Source organism: Canis lupus, chromosome 31 (genome assembly GCF_003254725.2).
Source record: "Canis lupus dingo isolate Sandy chromosome 31, ASM325472v2, whole genome shotgun sequence".
NCBI classification, from domain to species: Eukaryota; Metazoa; Chordata; class Mammalia; order Carnivora; family Canidae; genus Canis; species Canis lupus.
The window spans coordinates 28,744,557-28,762,985 of record NC_064273.1 but is presented as its reverse complement, the minus strand read 5'-3'; the positions used below and the strand labels follow the sequence as shown (position 1 = coordinate 28,762,985).

General features: G+C 42.7%; 2 protein-coding genes across 20 annotated transcripts in view; one reads left to right on the top strand and one right to left on the bottom strand.

The window, feature by feature from the left end:
* ITSN1 (intersectin 1) overlaps positions 1 to 13,301 on the bottom strand; it is a 215,769-nt gene extending 202,468 nt beyond the window's left edge. For all 8 annotated transcript variants that reach the window (XR_007407674.1, XM_049104747.1, XM_049104748.1 and 5 more), the window contains exon 1: positions 12,996 to 13,301. The gene's annotated coding sequence lies outside the window, so the exon portion shown is untranslated. The remainder of the gene's footprint in view (positions 1 to 12,995) is intronic.
* Positions 13,302 to 13,523: 222 nt separating this feature from the next.
* CRYZL1 (crystallin zeta like 1) overlaps positions 13,524 to 18,429 on the top strand; it is a 35,468-nt gene continuing 30,562 nt past the window's right edge. Inside the window, exons 1-2 of one of the 12 annotated variants that reach the window (XM_049104753.1) lie at positions 13,526 to 13,708; positions 13,887 to 14,018. The gene's annotated coding sequence lies outside the window, so the exon portion shown is untranslated. Of the gene's footprint in view, positions 14,101 to 18,429 lie in introns of all 12 variants that reach the window. The other 11 variants (XM_049104752.1, XM_025449783.3, XM_025449791.3 and 8 more) reach the window with 11 other exon arrangements.

The window sequence follows — 18,429 nt, the reverse complement described above, 5'->3', positions numbered from 1 at the left end:
AGAGTGTGATCAGAGGGGCCTGGGATCAAGGCCCGCATTGGGCTCCCCACAGGGAGAGCCTCCTTCTCCCAATGCCTAGGTCTCAGCCTTTCTCTCTGTGTCTCTCATGAATAAATAAAATCTTAAAAAAAAAATCATCTAGGCTTTAAAAAAAAGAATCTTAAAAATAAGAATCTTAAAAATAAGTGCAGCGTATATGATAAGCTCTTGCCACCTACTGTAATCAGTCTCTTACCAAAACCATAACAACAAATCTCAAAAATAGGCCCGGGCCGTCTGGAAAAGGTCAAGTTGCTATCTCTCCTAGAGTCTTAAAAAAAAAAAAAAAAAAAAAAAAAAGCAGACGACTGAAGAAAGGATATATCCCTTTCCAGTTCCAACTTTTCCATAGTAGATACATGTTTCTCCAGCAGTTCCAGATGAGCGTAAGTTAAAAAGCCTCCAAGAATGAGCCAAGACAGAAAGCTACACACCTTAGGCACTGAGGAAATCTGCAATGACAGAAGCAGCCCAACTGGTGACAGTAATGCCCACAGTTCTAAATTTAAGGTGATCTAACCAGACTACAGAGGAGTCTCCCAAACTTCATTCTATTCAGAGAAGTCACAGAATAGTAAAATATATTTAGTTCTAAAATGAATGAGAAATACAAATTCTGTAGGCAGTATGCTACCCATTTAAATTTAAAAACCAAACTTTATTGAGAAGAATGCTCACATATGCTTTTGGTTTCTTTGAGGTCTTTGTATCATTTTATTAAAGGCTTTCACTTAAAAGAAGAAAATGGTCACCCTTTTCATATTTTCACCATTTATTATGAGTGTTTTGGGCATGTGTTTGCCTACTCAACACCCTTCCTTCTCCCAACTGATCCTATTTTCCCTCCTGTGATTTCCATGAGTTTAGGTACAGACCTTACCAACTGGTACAAAAGATGGACCCAAAAGCCAGGACAGCCAATGAGGTCCTGCACTCTCCTGACCAAGAGGACTGGTTCAGGCTCATGATCAAGCCAGGCCAATCAAAAACCCTTGGACTTGAAGGTATGTGAGTCAACATACCTTCCTTTGTTTAAGACAGCTGGTGCTTGGGACACCTGGATGGCTCAGTGGTTGAGCTTCTGTCTGCCTTTGGCTCAGGTCATGATTCCAGGGTCCTGGGATCCAGTCCCACAACAGGCTCCCCGCAGGGAGCCTGCTTCTCCCTCTGCCTGTGTCTCTGCCTCTCTCTCTGTGTCTCCCATGAATAAATAAATAAAATCTTTAAAAAAAAAAAAAAAAAAGACAGTTGGTGCTTCTTCCATTTGCAAATAAAAAATTTCAGACAAATATAAATAAGGACTATCATAACACCAAATTTTATCTTCCTCTACTTTAATCCTTTCCTTCTCCTTTCCTTCTCTTCCCATCACTTTTTGTTTTCCCTCTCCACCCAACTCCTTAGGAAAATAGACTACCACAACTTACCATTGAGTTGTTAGGACATCACCATGGGATAGAAAAAGCCTTCGACCCGGGTAAATTAAGCTGAGATTCAATTTCTCGGTATTTAGATGAGAGTCTAAATTTACCAATTAAAGTTGAGAGTCTTGTTTCAGAGGCATGAACAGAACACACCTGAACAGACTTCAAACTCACCCCCTACACGGACACACGCAATAGTGTTATGTTCACTGTGAATATCGCTACTATCGTTTTTTTTTGCGTGTGGCCACTGTTATATGTATGTGAAGGGAAATAACACCACTGAACTGCTAGGGCATCTGGAAGTACATTCCAAATCTCTTCCTTCCTGCTTTCCCTCAGCTAGAGATCTGAACTGGTTTAAAAGATGTGAAAGTAAAAAAAAAAAAAAAAAAAAAAAAAAAAAAAAAAATTAAAATTAAAATTAAAAAATTAAATAAATAAATGAGTTGAAAGTGGCATCCACATCTGCAAAATGGCTTTTCGAATAAAATCATGATGACCTAAGTTAAATTCTGTACTTCTGCATTTCCTACAATCCTTAATTTTCAATGTTACGATTACATGGAAAATATAATGAAAAAGTCACAACTTCCTCAGAAGTGTTAGAGACATGGTAGTATTACTTAAAAAAAAAAAAAAAAATACAGTGTTGAGAATAAGAACCGTCAATCACCATAACAGTAACCCACTCAACTGGCTTAAACCAAAAGGAACAGGAACAGGAATGCAGCCAGTCCACAGAAATGAATGAAGACGGTTTAAAGCCATCAGAGATTCAGATAGTGTTCTTTTTGCTTCTGTCCAGATATGTGCTTTATATACACTCCATATGAACACCTTTCTCTGCTCCAGACACAACAGCAGGACATAACTTATGTCCCAAGTGTTTACCTTAGGGCCTTGAGCATGTGAATCTCCAATCCCAATCTCCAGGTCCAATTTCAGATTTCCAGGAAAGGAACACTGATTGGCTAGCTTGGGTCAGGTCCCCAAACCTGGTTCAATCCTCCTCCGTGTCTTCTGTGGGGAGGAAGAAGTTGGCCAGGAGAGGATGTGCAGGTGAAAGGACAGTTAAGGGATTTGTGTTGGGTCAGACACTCCAAAAATTCCTCACACAGTCTCAGTTCTCTGTACTTGTTTTATCATCATCACAATAAGGTCCATCTTAGACTTTTGCTAGGAGTCTAGAGTTTAAAAGAACTTAAGAGAACTGAATCAAATTTAAGAAATTAGACGGTGGGGGATCCCTGGGTGGCTCAGCAGTTTAGCGCCTGCCTTTGGCCCAAGGAACGATCCTGGAGTCCTGGGATTGAGTCTCACGTCGGGTTCCCGGCATGGAGCCTGCTTCTCCCTCCTCCTGTGTCTCTGCCTCTCTCTCTCTTTCTATGTCTATCATAAATAAATAAATAAATCTTTAAAAAATTTTTTTAAAGAAATTAGAGGGTAAGGAGCTTTTACCACTGTTTGGGGAGTTCACATCAATAAAAAGTACAAATTAAAAACAAATTATAGGGGTACCTGGATGGCTCAGCCAGTTAAGCATCTGCCTTCGGCTCAGGTCATCATCCCAGGGGCATGGGTTTGAGTCCAGAACTGAGCCCAGCATAAAAGCCAACATGGGGCTCCCAGCTCCACCAGGAGTCTGCTTTCCACTGCCCCTACCCCTGCCCCTACCCCTGCTCATGCTCACCCCTCCCTCTTTCCCTCAAATAAATAAATAAAATCTTTTTTAAAAAATTTTTTCTCTGCTTGCTTCAGCAGCACATATCTAATAATTTTTTTTATTAAAAACAAGAGTACACTTAAAAAAACATGTATGTTTGGTCTACATGAAAAACCCAAGAGAAATGGGAAAAAAAAAAAGAAAAATAAGATGTTAGAGGGCTAAGATTCTGTCTTGGTTTAAGCCTGGACATCTGGAACAATTCGTGCATGCTCATGTTCACTTACCAGGTGACCACACTCAGATCTTCCCAACTACTGTACTTTCAAATGGGACACAGGTGTGCTCACGGTACTGCTGCCCTTAGTTACAGGAGATGATGCCTGCCATTAGTACTAATTACCAGGACTAACGTGATACTAATTGTAGAGGACATCAAAAGGTTGAAAAGCACTGAATAAATGACCAAAACACTCCTGGAACTAAGAGAGCAAAGTGGCTGGTTACCAATGTGTATAAGGCCAATACACATTCAACAAATGTTCAAACTCATTGGTAGTGGCAAAAAAAAAAAAAAAAAAGGGCAAGTTAAAACAAGACTAAGATTTTTCTTAAATTGTTTTATCCAGTCGTGGTGAGGGAACACAAATTAGGGACACAAAGTCAGGGGAACACACTTGAGGGCAGTGGTGGGCTATGGAGGCTTAGAATATATTCCAATACATTAAGTGAAAAATACAAGCTACACGAAGGTATGTATTGAGATTACAAAGTGGCAAGGCAACGAAGACTGAATTCAGCCCTCGGGTATGCAATGTCTGAAGCCCAGTGTGTTTATAAAAATTGTGGCCCATACAAAAATTGCAAGATTTCATATTAAATCCATATCTCTAGATTTCCAGCTTTTTTTTTAAGATTTTTAAAATTTATTTATTCATGAGACACACACACAAAGAGAGAGCGAGAGAGGCAGGGACACAGGCAGAGGGAGAAGCAGGCTCCAAGCAGGGAGCCTAATGCTCAATCCCAGGTCTCCAGGATCAGGCCCTGGGCTGAAGGCGGCACTAAACTACTGAGCCACCCGGGCTGCCGATTTCCAGCTTCTCTTGAAGAACTAGAAGGTATGTCTCTCAGGCCACAAATGAGTAGGCTGCCTGGCCCTGGGGAGCCTCTTGCATGGACCAACTTCAGTGCCCAGGTCCCTAGCATGCCCTCATGTCTCCCAGACTGAGCAGCTCACACACCCAATCTGCTGAGAAATTTGAGCTGATGGACCCTTCACAGCATATGAACAGTCATTATTGCTGGATAGTGAGATTCTAGGTCCACTTTTTTCTTGTCTATATTTTCAAAAGTTTTCTTCGATAAACACATACTGCTTTTGGAGTGAGGGGGGAAAAATGTTATTTTTTAAATTACCAAATCACAACTGCAATATCACTTCATCTAATGAGACTGAAACAACTAAAGATAACAGATAATGACTGTGGTTTAAAACTAACTGAACTAAGGAAGTAATGTAAGGTTACAATTACTACAGTATTTCCCTCCTTTGATACTAATTAAAACACCAGCTTGGACAGACAATAGCAGCGTTTTACAAATTAGATTTTCCTCGAAGTGAACAGCTTCTACAGACAATCAAGTCATAAAATACCTATTTTAAGGATTCATTTCCCTATATTTCAAGTTTCTTTCGCCAAGAAATATAAACAGAAACTCTATCAGAAATCTGTTAATCAACTTAATGCTTAAAAAGTTAAATAATTGCTGATCTTTATTTCACATTGTTTGGTTTCGTCTGATCAATAATAACAGTAGTTTCACAAGAACTTCAAAAAGTTTCTACCAATCACTATTCATCACACCCCATCCCTGAAAGCTCAAAGAGTATCTTCATGGCAAAGAAAAATTCCCACATCAGGTTTCCTGCATGGAGCCTGCTTCTCCCTCTGCTTGTTTCTCTCTCTCTCTCTCTCTCTCTCTCTGTGTCTGTCTCTCATTAATAAATAAATAAAATCTTTTAAAAATTTTTTTATAAATGGGGATCCCTGCGTGGCTCAGCGGTTTAGCACCTGCCATCGGCCCAGGGCATAACCCTGGAGTCCCAGGATTGAGTTCCACATCAGGCTCCCTGCATGGAGCCTGCTTCTCCCTCTAGCTGTGTCTGCCCCTCTCTCTCTCTCTCTCTCTCTCTCCCTGCATGGAGCCTGCTTCTCCCTCTGCCTGTGTCTGCCCCCGCTCCCCGCCCCCCGCATGGAGCCTGCTTCTCCCTCTGCCTGTGTCTGCCCCTCTTTCTCCCTCTCTGTCTCTCATTAATAAATAAAATCTTTTTTAAAAATTTGAAAAAAAGAAAAATTACAAAGCTAGGTAGAAATGGCAATATCCACAGGTGACAGAAAGTAGAGTCAATTCAACATTTCTCTCTTGCTTTCCTACAAGCCACTCCCACTCCCATGAAATCCAGAGTGATCTTTTTAAACAAAAGCAAATCATGGGACTCCTCTGCTTAAAACTTACCTTAGTTTCCTACTTCCATTGACTTAAAAAAATCCAAACTAGCCCCTATCTCCTCAGTGCTCACCAAACTTGAGGAACTCTGGCCTCCAGACAATCAGGTCCTCAAACACTAATAATCTACTCAATGTGCCAACAAGCAACTGCTCAGGGTCCAACATGTACCAGGCACTGTTCTAGCTGCCGGGGATAAAGCAGTGAACAATACACACAAAACTCTCTACCCTCCTGAAGCTTACATACTAGTAACCTCTCTACCACCTTATCTTCTGCCTCAATTTCTGTAATCATTTAAAGAATTTTAAAACAATTATAATGACTGTTATTTGAAGGTATCTGGAAATAAACAATACTACCTATAATAATGTTATTATCATTTGCTGACTTTCTTTAATAGTAATTATCATAAACAAAGGAGAGAAGAAATAAAAAAGGGGGACCTTTACTCATTGAAACTTTGCTATACACCAGTAATGAGACTTATTTATCCATTTTTCAAGCTTTCTCTCATACTAGCTATACAGCTTTTAGATGCCAGTGACCAAAAGGTAGCATTTCAATTCTGCCAGAATGGAGCAGTTGAGTTTAAATAATGCCAGAAAGTGGAAGATTACTTGTTTTCAAAATCTAATTATCTTAGGTTTGCAGCAGAAATGGATTGTTATAAAACAGCATCTCCACAACGAAGATTATAGATCTTCCACAGACTCTTATTATAAATAACATACAGGAATGGTGTGTGTATGTTTATACAATGACTTATGATAGGAAACACTACCCTTGTTAGAACAATGTAACCGCTCAGGAACTTTGTCTCAGAAAAAAATAATTAGCCCTACACACACGCACGTACACAAAGATAAAACAAACAGATCCAAGAGCATCTTGTTTCCAGTGCTTTTAGCATAAGAATCAGTGTCCTCCTGGGGTGCCTGGGTGGTTCAGTTGGTTAAGCATCTATCTGCCTTTGGCTTGGGTCATGATCCCTGGGTGAGGGACTGAGCCCTATATAGGGCTCCCTGCTCACCGGGGAATCTGCTTCTCCCTCTCTCTTCCCCTGCTGTGTGCTCACACACACTCTCTTTCAAATAAATAATAAATAAATTTTTTTTTAGAAAGTAAAAAGAATCAGTGTCTTCCTTATGGCACTTAGGTGGCTCAACTGGTTGCACATCTGACTCATCGTTTCGGCTCAGATCAGTCTCAGCCCTGCGTCAGGCTCCACGCTCAGCATGGAGTCCGCTTGGGATTCTCTCTCCCTCTCCCTGCCCCACCCCCAACACGCACAAGTGCTCTCTCACTCTCAAATAAATAAAAAAAATATTTAAAGAATCAATGTCCTCCTTTACTAGGTTGGCTAATGCATGGCACTAAAAACCACTTGGCTGCATTCATTTCCATGAGCTGTATCCATGTCTTGCAAATCCATGCTACCAGTCACCGGGAGGACTTGCAGGCAAGACACAAGGATGAACAAAACCATCACTGACAGAAAAACTAGGCAAAATGCCCATTAAAGCAAGAGGATCAGGGATCCCTGGGTGGCGCAGCAGTTTGGCGCCTGCCTTTAACCCAGGGCGCGATCCTGGAGACCCGGGATTGAATCCCATGTCGGGCTCCCGGTGCATGGAGCCTGCTTCTCCCTCTGCCAGTGTCTCTGCCTCTCTCTCTCTCTCTCTCTCTGTGACTATCAAAGATAAAAAAAATAAAAATAAAAAAAAAATAAAGCAAGAGGATCAAAAGCACTGCCCTTGTGCATTAGGATAAGATGTTTTATTTTAAACATCAAGGATTAAAAAAAGAAAAACTGACCCACTGCTATGACCTTGTTATGTTCACAGTCATATTCAGCTGAATCTGAAACTCCATCACACCCCTCAGTTCAACTCCTGGGACTGCCATTCAGCCAAGAGTGCAAAGTACTCTGTACCATTCCCACACCACACAACACTGAATGGGTTTTAGTGACCAGCTTAAAATTGAGCTGTCAATTCAGCACAAGCAAACTCAGGCCAGAGAGCTAAAGCCAAAACAATTTCACCAATGCTCTCTCTGGGCAATAAGTTAGTAAGATAAACGGCTGATTAATTCTCCCAGAAAAAGGTCAAAAGAGCACTGAATTCAAATAGATCAACCTGTTTCAAATTCACCTGGTTAGAGAGCTACAAATGTTAGCAACAAAATGTTAATGATAGTCTACCATCACATTTATTAACAGGCTTGGGTTTTTTGTTTTTAGCAATCTCCGGGTGGATCCATGACATCTCTGTACAGAGAGGCCATCACATTCCTGAAGTGAACTTCCACAGACTGATTCAAATCTCCAAATTGGCCAATATGGGAACGTTTGGACAGACTCCCAGCTGTCTTCCTTATCATACGTCTACACACAGTCGTTTCCAAGGCAAGTCCACATTACAAGTGAACCGCCTTTTCAAATTTCACTAGTCTTCTCTGTAACTCTAATCCTGTTTTTCATGCAGGGGCACTTCAGGAAAACCACTACATTGGAAAGGATAATAAGCTGCTTTGAGAGACGAATGCTAGATAGTAGACAAGGCTTATTTGTGAGCTAACTTATATGACTAACTTCTCAACAAGAGGGACTCAGGCCTATAAACTGATACGCAGCAGAGAACCTCCAGGTTATTCCAAAAATGAAATCAGGAATATAAAAATACCCTAATGCCTATAAATCATGTCCAAGAAACAGGCAGTCCAGGATCGTGGCTGAACATTTGGGCTCTGGACTTACACATCTGGGTGGCCACTTGCTGGCTCTTTAAAGTTCCTTAACTGCTGGTACTTCAGTTTCCAAGGCATACTCATCTAAAAAAGGACAATTTTGTGAAGACTGAGTGAGGTAGTGCTTATCAAATGATGCAAAAGGACTTGCTAAATGTTAGCTATCACTATTAGCAGTGCATGAATTTTCTGACTTTCCAGATCATACTCCTGAACACATCACATTAACATCCCTTTCTTCTTCCTAAAAATAATAATTCACTAGGTTTGTCACTGGTTAACTCATTCCAAAAAAAGGGAGGGAAGAAAACAGAACTCTCAACCACCACTGTAAGGATGTATATTGCTACAACCTTTCTAAATGACAACATGTATCAAAAATCTTAAACTTTGCATGCACTGTACTTTGATCTTGCAAATCCACTTCTAGAAACTTATCCTACAGTAAAAAAAAAAAATCTCCCAAGTATACACAGAGATGCATGTAGGAGAAGAGTCACTGCGGAGTTTTAACAGCAGGGAGAAAAAAGAAAATTAATGTCTGATAAAAAAAAATAGGTTAAATGATCACAGACATAAAATGGAATCTTATTCAGTTATTAAACTATTACAACTGACGATATAGCCATGGAAAGATTCATGATATAAGAGGTTAAGCCAAACAAAGTTACAAAATAATCATGTATAGCAGGGCCCATATTTGTTACCAAAAATTGTATATAAAAAGCCACATGCACCCACAAAAAAGAGGGTTTGAAGAAATAGGTACTGAGGTAGTGGATATAGAAGTATTTTGAAGTTTTTACTTTTCGCTATTTCGATTTCTTTCTACCATAAAGACGCAATTCCTTAAAATACAAGGGAAATGAACTGATTAGCAATTTGCTTCTAAAATATACAACAAATCTAAAAGCGATGACAAGATTTATCTTTATTTAGAAAAATACCTATTTACACAATATTTGATGGTTTATTACTTTTAATGGTTAGTTATCCAATTAAAGATTAGATATCCAATTAAAAAGTTAGTTATCCAATTAAAAATTAGTATCAAGAAATTAGCAAGAGACTTCTTTTTTTCAAGAGATGGATTTCTACCATCAAGTGCAGCAGTACAAAAATTAAATGGATTAGTTTGAGTTTTATATATTTTTATATACTCGAACTCCTTATCATCATAATTACCATTTAGTACATGAATATATCTCAAGAATTTATGTAAACATTTGAAGTACTTAAACTTAACCTACTATTATTATTCCCATTCAGCTGAAAAAACTGAGACATTGAAAGGTTAAGGGCCAGATCAAAGTCACAGATTGTGTGTGGTCAAACCCAATACCCTGTAGAAATTTTACTCCTAACTATTCAGCACCCTCAACTATATAACAGAAACTGTTCTTTATGGGGTACTACACTGGATTCTGAAAAGAAAGACTGAAGGTCATACTTTATTAGGATGAAAAATGAAATTGGAAAACATACCAATTTTCTGTATTTTCTGTAAACCAATTTTTACAGCAGTATGTTGGGTTTATCATAGCATACCAGTGGCATTTTGAGATAGTGTTAAATAGTAACCCACCACTACATGGGGACCTAAATTTACGTTTTTAGTCTCTAAACAATATTTTGATAGAAGCCTTCTTTTCAGCTTAATCACCTTGTGCCTTCTATTCTTGGGAAAGGTTCTCCCTTTTCAGAGCCAAACAAACTTACATAAATGACTGGGCACAGTACATGTAGCTCCTAATTTATAAAATCCGTGACTAAGTAATAATATTAATTTTACAAGAAAAGGTTTTAAAGTGTGGCCTCATTGCAACCTTATCCACTCATAAATATTTAATGGAGCTCCTCCAGGCACTATTCTAGGCACTGGAGATAGAATGATGAGCCAAAATCTCTGCTCTTCTGAAACATATATTTTAGGTGCATTATATATCTGAAAGTCGTAGTCCATTTTTTAAAATTTTTTTTTTAATTTTTATTTATTTATGATAGTCACAGAGAGAGAGAGAGGCAGAGACACAGGCAGAGGGAGAAGCAGGCTCCATGCACCGGGAGCCTGATGTGGGATTCGATCCCGGGTCTCCAGGATCGTGCCCTGGGCCAAAGGCAGGCGCCAAACCACTGCGCCACCCAGGGATCCCCGTAGTCCATTTTTTATTAGCAGCCTAAGGTATAAAACTTAGTCTGCTACTTAAAATCTGCTATCCACTTCAGGGGACGGTCTTAGGAGAAGGAAAGCACAGGGCCAGCTGTTCTCCAACTTTTCTATTCCAAGAGAAATTCCTGGAGAACTTGTTTAAAAATCGGATTCCAGGGTCCCATCTCCAGGAATCGGATTCTGAAGTAAGGTGACAAAAAAAAAAAAAAAAAAAAAACCTGTATTTTTAACAAGAACCTCACTTAATGCTGATCTAAATGATCTGAGGTCCAGACTTTGAGAAACCCACCAGTAAGTGGAGCCATTCAGAAGAAAATGATCATTCCAAAGAGACTAGTGCTATGGCAGTGAAACCTGAACCAAGTAACATAAACCCAACCCTCACGTAATTAATTCTGTGTCATTCACAAATCTAGCAAATTAAAAAGATGAGTAAGAATGGAGCAATTTACCAGCACCTCCCCCTTAACATCTTATGGGATATTTGAATTTTCCTCAAACTAGGCATTTGCTGAAAAGATGAACTTGAGTTCTACCAACAGAAGAGATAAGCATTAAGAAAAAGGAAATTTCTAGTAAATTGAAAAAAAAAATGCTAAGAGGGACAAACATTTCAGGGAACTAACTTGCTACTACTCATTTTATGCCCTATTTCACAATGCTTAGTATCTGAACAATCCACAGGGTTCCAAAGTACATCAAAAATTTGTTCATTTCCTCTCCTACTCAGGCAGAATAATAATCATAGAGTTTTGTGAAGGTGCCATGTGCCTCGGCAACTTCAACACATTCTTAGATAAAGAAACGCCATTTAAAAGAAAATTCTATCAGAAATGCTTTTTAAATAGTTTTAATGCCACCACTAAATTAGTGTCCCTTCATTTCCAATTTAGATTACCTAAAAAAGTTCCTGGGTTCTTTACCAACCTCCTACAGAAAAAAAAAAAAAAAAAAAAAAAAAAATTTCCCCTGGATATTACAAGGACGTACATTTTTAGTTATAAAACAAACACCATGAGTGCAACATAAATGTGTCATGTAAACTAGAAGGGAAAAAAAAAATCTTTTAAAGAAAAAACCCAGCATTTTGTTTGCAGAGATAAACAGGTAGAAATCCTAACCTTGAAGAGAGAAATTTAAGCTTCTGCAACCTTACATCAGCTAAAAATAAAGGTATCCAGGCAAATACATCCCTCCCATTTTAGGGGTTGAGAGTGGCACTTCGCGAACCAGCTGGCCTGCTGGGTCCTGGCCCCAGTTCCTAACCTCAGATCCTGTCCACTGCCTAATGCATGAGATCTCTGAGCCTGTGTGTTCTTCATCCGTTCAAAGGGATTAGTGACATTGCCTCTCTCCGTCAACGGAATTGAGATTTTTTTTTCCCAGATGCATTTGTTTTTATTATCTGTCCTTTTTTACTGTGCTTGCTTCTATCATTTGCGCGTTTGACCACGGAAACGGCGAGAGCGGGATGCCCGGGGATAAGCACAAAGAGACGGCATCTGTCCGGAGTGCGCATATATTTAAAATTTCAGGCTGGTGCTGTCTTCAGAATAGCAGTGATGATGACAAAGTTCTAAGGGAAACTTTCATATTAAGGGGCTATCAGAAATCTCCACCGCCTCCCACTCAGCGGGGCAATCAAAAAAATAATAATAATTAATTAATTAATTCTGAAAAGACGCGAATTTATTTCTTCAAAAGCAAAGCCCGTCTCCAGTCCGAAATCACAACAAAAGATGCCCGTCGGGAATGTTATCTGCGAAGTTGTTTTCTAATCCCGAGGCAGACGGAGAAGTCAAGGAAGGTGCACCCCATGGGCCGGGTTCCTTTTCCTGCGGATCCCGGTCCCAGGTCGTCGTTGGGGCGAGCAGGGACCGCAGCGGTGGCCCCGCGGGGTCCGCACCGCGAGGCGGCGGCCGGGAGGAGCGGCGGACCCCGGGGACGCGCGCTCGCGGCGGAGGGGGACCCCCGGCGGGGCGCCTCGGGGCCGAGCGGCATTGACTGCCCTTCACCGGCGCGCGACGGAGACGAGGGGATGAGCCGGGGGCTCGAGGCCCGCGGGCGCCGGGTCCCCGGGAGGCTCGGCCCGGACGCCCCCTCGCCCCCGCGGACGGAGGCGCCCCGCTCGGCCGGCCGGGGCTGCGGACGCGCGTTCAGCCCGCAGCCCGTGCAGCCGCCGCCACCCGCTCGGCCCGCCGCGGCGTCCCGGCCTCCCCGCGCCGGCCACCGGCCGCCCCACCGGCCGCCCCGCCGCCGCCCCCGGGAGGATGGGAAGGACGACGCGCAGGGGCGGCGGGTGCCGCGCCTCCCGGGCGAAGGCTGCAGGGCGGCCCGAGGGACGCGCGCCCCGGGCGGCCATCGCGCCGACCCCCGCCCCCGCCCCCGCCCCCGCCGCCGCCGCCCCCGCCGCCCGGTCCAGCCTGCTCCTCACCTCATCTCCGGGCGGGTCCGCGCTGCCGCCCCAGGGACAAATCAGTGCAGCTCACTCGCCGCGGGGAGGGACGCAGGAGCCGCAGCCCCGCACACCATCCCCGCCCGCCCGTGCGCCCGTGCGCCCCGGAGCCCGCTCGGGATTCTCCCTCGCGAGCCGCCGTACTACGGAGCAACCAAGCTGCGCTCCCTCCCCTCTCCTCCGCTCCTCTCTACCTCCTTCGCTCCCTCCCTCGCTCCCTCGCTCCCACCTATCTCCTCATCTCCCTCCGCCGCCTCTCCCGCCCCCGTCCCCGCCACCATCTCCGCCCACGGATGGGTGGGAGCCGGCACTCGCCAATCGCAAGAAGGCGCTCGCGCCTCCTCACCGCCCCCTGCCGCTGCCCCCGCCCACCGCGGGAACGAGGCGGGGGCAACTAAAAAAAAAATGGAAGAGCACGGAGTGACAGCCACGTGAACCAATCAGCGAGCGCGCAAAGGGGGTTGGTGGGCGGGCGCTTGTCACTTCTCCCCGCCCCCTTCCCAGAAGGCGTAACCTTCTGGACTGGGATTTCCCTGACCCGCCTTCTGGAGCTGCACCGGTTTGGGTGCATCCGTCCGTTGTCCTGCGAGGCACTTATTAAGCTGTATCCACCTAAGTCAATTACAAAAGGTTTTAAGGGAGAGAGCAACGTGGAGGCGGAAAAAGAGGCGGGTCACTGCCCAAGGAAGGCGGTAGGGCAAACGGTTGGAATGAGGAAGGGTGTGGTCTTTAATAGAAATTTGCATAAAACGGAACCCATCCGTGAGACTACAACTTCGCCCTTTTATTGGTAGCCCCGGGGCGTCTCGTCCGGGCGGGGCATTCTGGGAGATGTAGTTCTGCGTTCGGTTGCTATGGCGTTCTCCACAGCCTCCGGTCCAGAAGTGACGAGAGGCCTGACCAATGGGAGCAGCGCCTGGGCCAGCGGGGGCGGGCCCTCTGCAGTAGGACTCCAAGGTGGCGGTGGCGAAGACGCAGGCCGTTGGGGCGCCTCGGAGGCAGGTGAGTCCCCGGACCTGGGTTCTGTGTCTTCGGAAGCGGGGCCTTGGACTTTGGACGCCTCGCGGAACCGTGCAGCCCTGGGGTGAGTGGTGGGTCGCGTTGCACCCCAACCCCAGACCCTCTTGGGCCCAGGCCTAGCTTAGCTGAGGCCGCCGAGGGGCGGGAAAGACTTGACCATTTCCTGGTCCTTACAGGTTTTGATTGTGGGTTTTATCTCCATTTGCATCTCTCTTTACATTTATAGAAGCCAGAGTCGGGAAGTTCCCTTCCCCTGAATCTCCCAGGTTGGATTTTTTTTGCACACCCACCCCTGCTTTCTTTTTATTCCTATAATTTAAGTTAGTGTTTCATTCTCTCATACTCCTCTGCCACCGCTTTTTTTCCTGCTTCACTTTGCTTATTCAGTGAAGCAAAGGTATTTGCATTTACGTGATTATGCGGCCAGATATGCCCTCTTAAGATGAACAGCGGAAAACTCTGGAGCAACGCGTGAGAATCGCCTCAGAATCATGTACGAGCGCAGATGCTGATTCTGCAGGTCCGGGCGGGGCCTGAGACTCTGCATTTCCCACCAGCTCCCCAGGCTGCTCGTCCAAGGTCTGAGTAGCGGGGTGTTCAACTCAGCTCTGCTCAATACAAAGCGAGGCACTTAATTTTAAATTTTCTGGTAGCCACATTAAAAAAAAAAGTGAAAAGAAGCACGTGAAGCTAATTTTCACAATGTTTCGTTTAACCCAATATATCCAAAATTTATCATTTCTACCCATAATCAAATATTTTTAAATTGAGATATTATACATTCGTCTGTTTATTAATTAAAAAAGAATAAGCTGTACCCCGACGTGGAGCTTGAGCTCAGCAACTCCAGGATTTAGATGCACCTGCTCTATGGATGGAGCCAGCCAGGCGTGGCAATTCTTTTTTTTTTTTTTTTTTTTTAATCATCTTTGAAATCTAACGTGTGTTTTACCTTGACACCACATCTCAGTTCTGACTAGACACAATTCACATGTTCTTTAGCCACCTGTGGACTAGTGGCCGCTGTTATTGGACCCGGCAGGTCCAGATGATAGAGGTGCCCCCTGCAGAAATTAAAAGGTGTTAAAGCTCAAAGAGTTGCATGTCACCAAACCCTTTGCTGCTCTGTGAGATGGGCCTGGGAACTATTTTAGAGAGGTTCTCTGCCCAAATTGCAGAAATAATAGTGAAAATAGCCAGCACGTATTGAATGCTTATTTTGTGCCAGGTGTTGTACTGAATGCTTTGCTTGTGTTGTTTAATCTTTAAAACAACTGTTGGGGGCAGCCCGGGTGGCTCAGCGGTTTAGCGCCGCCTTCAGCCCAGGGTGTGATCCTGGAAACCCAGGATTGAGTCCCACGTTGGAGTCCCTGCATGGAGCCTGCTTCTCCTTCTGCCAGTGTCTCTGCCTCTCTCTCTGTGTCTCTCATGAATAAATAAATAAAATCTTAAAAAAGTAAAAAATAAGTCAAACAACCGTTGGAGGTAACTACCATGCTTTGTAGAGGTGAAACCTAAGGCCTGGACAATTAAAATTGAATAGCCTAAAGCCATTTGGCCAGTAAATAGAAGAACCAGAATTCAAACTCAGGTCAGTTTTGACTTCTAAATCCTGTCAACCACAACAGTGTATGATTATTGTTTTTTGATCAATAATTTCACTTCATTGATGTCTCTGCTCTAGTTTATAGCAGATGAAATGTTCAGAGTTGAAACAGAGAGGGTTCCCCCATACAAGGTTAATTTACCTACCACTTGGGGTGACATATTTTGGTAGTTTTACAAACACTCCATGCCATATTTTTTTTTCTTTGTTTTTTAAGTAAGCTCTAGGCCAACATAGGGCTTGAATTCAGGACCCAACAATCAAGAGCCACATGCTCTAGGAGCACCTTGATGGCTCAGTTGTTTGAGCATCTGACTCTTGATTTTGGCTGAGGTGGTGGTCTTGGAGAAGTGGGATTGAGACCCGCTTGGGCCTCTGTGCTCAGTACAGAGTCTGCTTGTCCCACTCCACTTGCTTCACCCCCTGCTTGGGCTCTCTCCCTAGCTAGCTCTAAAGTAAATAAATGAAGTCTTAAAAAAAAAAAAAAAGTCATATGCTCTACCAACTGAGCCATCTCCATGCTGTATTATAAATAATAAAAGATCACTTTCCCTGTACTATATGCTGAGCAGTAATGTGTCTTGATTCATTGGTGTACCTCTGTGAAGAAAAAGGATGAGAAAGCTTGGAAGTTGTTAAAATATTTCACCATGGAGTCACAGTGTTTTTTAGCTTTGTTTGTGGAAAAGCATTCTATGCTCATGAATTGGGAGAATAAACATTTTTTAAATAGTTTTAAAATATTTTATTTATTTGAAAGAATGAGTAGGTGAGGAAGGACTGAGGGAGAGGGACAAGCACACTCCGTGCTTCTTAAAGCACAGAGCCCAATGAGGGACTGATTACATTATTATTATTATTATTATTATTATTATTAAAAATAATGGTCCTGTGAACTTTACATTGAATATTTCAAAGACAACATGGTTTTTCTAGGCCCCCCCGAACAGTACTATGCTAAGCTAAGGTGAGTTTTATGATTAGAAGAGCAAAACTAGGGGTGCCTAGGTGGCTCAGTCAGTTAAGCATCTGCCTTCAGCTCAAGTCATAATCCCTGGGTCCTGGGATCAAGCCCCACATTGGGCTCCCTGCTTAGTGGGGAGCATACCTCTCCCTCTACCCCTGCTCATGCTTGCTCGCTTGCACTTTCTCTCAAATTAATAAATAAAATACATTTTTAAAAGAGCAAAAATACACACATCTACATATCTACACATGCTAAAATATATTTTGCAAAATAATTTTTCTATTTTTATACAATGTAAGAAATACACATCTTGCGAATTATTTTCTCTTCATTGTGGATTTACTAGTAAATATTTAATCAAAATTACAATTCCTATTTTGCTTCTGAAGCAAGAAGTTGTTCTTGTTTTTTTTTAAGATTTTATTTATTTATTCATGAGAGACACAGAGAGAGAGGTAGTGACATAGGCAGAGGGAGAAGCAGGCTCTCTGCGGGAAGCCTGATGCAGAACTCAATCCTAAGACCCCAGGATCATGACCTGAGCCAAAAGCCAACCTTCAACTGCTGAGCCACCCAGGGATCCCCTCAGAACACTTTTAGTCTGAAAGTGTAGATAAGGAATAATCTGTAGAGGTTTTATTTACAATTATTAATAGATGAGCTTCTTGAGGGACTAAATGTAGCAGAAGAGCTAATGGAGTTCATGTTGCTGTTATAACTAAGATGAAACCATTCAAAGTTTCTTCCCATTGGTTTTTTTAGAAATGCCTTTAAAGATCAGTATTTTTATTAACTGCTTTCTTGAAGTGTTATATTCAAGTGTTTCTTCTTTCCATCAAAAATTATTTAAAATAGGTGTCTTTGGACTCCTGGGTGGCTTAGTTAAGCATCTGACTCTTGATTTCAGCTCAGGTTATGATCCCAGTGTTGTGGGATTGAGCCCTGTGTCACTGCCCCTCCGCCGGCCCCCCCAAAGATACTCAACTATTTTATCTTATATATGCAAATATCTTTACATTCAATAAAGATTTTATTAAATAGTGGACTAAGTGTTCCATTTAATCTAGACTACCACCTGAGAAGCTATATTATCCATTCTCTCATTTTCTTAGTGTTAAGAACTCAGCATTCCTTTTTGTGATCTGGAAAACAAGTAAATAACATTTCATCAGTTTTCTTCTGGCCACTTCTCTAAAAATACTCTTCTTTCTTCACTTTGTAACTTTGAGGATATTTTTCTTCCCACATGGCTTTTTATTGGACCAATTAAACATTACTTTTTTTCCCACTAATCGGGCCAATTTTAACTCAGATTTAGAGGAACCAGTTAGGACATTCTGACTAAAGATATCAACATTATTATGTATATAACATATGCTTTAAGAATACAGACAAACAGTTATCTTCCAGGGTCTTTGAAATTGGGGTGCAAGTAGTATGAGGCCCATGTGACTACTGATTTGGGGAACGTGCCATATGTTTTAAGATTCATTGGGCAGGGGCATCTGGCTGCCTCAGTCAGAAGGACATGTGACTTGATCTCCACGTTGTAAGTTCGAGCCCCATGTTGGGCATAGGGATTACTAAAAGAATCAAATAGGGGATCCCCAGGTGGCTCAGCGGTTTGGAGCCTGCCTTTGGCCCAGGGTGTGGTCCTGGAATAGGACATGAGTTTTATTCACTTGGCAAAATCTGTAAAGTAAGTTGGACACAGTCTCAGAGAACAAGCAACGCCTGTACGTCCTGAGACGCACATGACCAGATGGTGTGAGGTCACACTGACTAGCTCAGAACGAGAGTGTGCCTGTGTTAGAAAAACG